The following is a 1,506-nucleotide window of genomic DNA, read 5'->3' as shown; positions in this document are numbered from 1 at the left end:
TCGGATGTTTCGACCCTGGACCGCAACACTCTCCCATTAGTGGATTAGCAAAGATGACCAAACCACTGCTCAACATTTCCACTTGTCTTCCAGATTAACTCCTCTATCTTGCTCCATAACCAACTAGAGGCTCTTTCTGCTACCTTTCCCATCCTGCACACAGATACCATTCGTTCTTTTCATATTATTCCAATGGCTGTAAGAATTCTCCATACTGTTTGGGCAAGGGAATTCTCTACAGCCAACTTCGACTGGGAATAGCCATAACTGCCATCTCTTCTCTTTACAATTCTGCAACTCGGTATGTTGGCATTCAAGTGTTTGATCGCACTCTTCTTTTCACGGGACTGTAAGCTCAATCAAGATATTTTTTTCTCTTTGCAGACTATAAAAAACTACATCTAGCTTTAGAATTGTCTGGATAACCTGGGGAAACTGCAACCTTTCCTCCAGGTCTACCTCCATATTCCATGATTGGGTTCCATGTTGTAGACTACTTGTCCTTTTTGCTGTCCTCACCAGCTCCTCTTATTCCTTCACGAACTTGATTGTTGGTGTTGCTTAGCATGCTGATAGTGTCCCTGAGTGTGAGCGAGTGCGGCAAGCAACTTGTCATGGCATCACTTGTTTCTCTCTCGAGTAAGTGTCATTTTGTACACTGACAAGATATGCATTAGGGTGCCTCTTTTCTCCACGAAGTCTTCTCAATTAGTTCCCTTTTCAAACCCCATCTGTGCAGGTGTGTCGGTGTTGGGAGTATGTCGTACACCGCCGCAGCAGGAAGGAGATGCGAGAAGGTTCCAGTTTCTACAGGCCTGTTTATGTGACCTTCATTTTAAGAAAGTCCCATTCAGTTCCAGGTTCCTTGATACCAGCTCCACAGTTCTTGAACTATTTTTTTCAACCTGATACCGTATTCCTGCCTGGTCCTCCTAACAACACATCACACCTGATCCATGATATATATATATATATATATATATATATATATATATATATATATATATATATATATATATATATAGATATATATATATATATATATGATTGATTGATTCTAGTTTCAGCTTATGAGCTGTGGCCATGCTGGGGCACCGCCATATATATATATAATATTATTCGAGACAATTGTTTTGTCTCGAATAATTAAATTATCTAATATTTTACTATAAAATTGGATTTAATCCTAAATCTGATTTTTTCCCTGTAAATTTGGATTTATTCCCTAATATTTATTATATATATATATATATATATATATATATAGGAGTGGCTATGTGGTAAGTAGCTTGCTTATCGACCACATGGTTCTGTATTCAGTCCCACTGCGTGGCACCTTGGCAAGTGTCTTCTACTATAGCTTCGGGCCGAGCCTTGTGAGTGGATTTGGTAGACGGAAACTGAAAGAAGCCCGTCGTATATATGTATTTATATATATATGTAAGTGTGTGTATATGTTTGTGTGTCTGTGTTTGTCCCCCCAACATCGCTTGACAATAGAATATG

The sequence above is a fragment of the Octopus sinensis genome, linkage group LG12 (genome assembly GCF_006345805.1).
Source record: "Octopus sinensis linkage group LG12, ASM634580v1, whole genome shotgun sequence".
NCBI classification, from domain to species: domain Eukaryota; kingdom Metazoa; phylum Mollusca; class Cephalopoda; order Octopoda; family Octopodidae; genus Octopus; species Octopus sinensis.
This window is presented reverse-complemented; position numbering follows the sequence as displayed.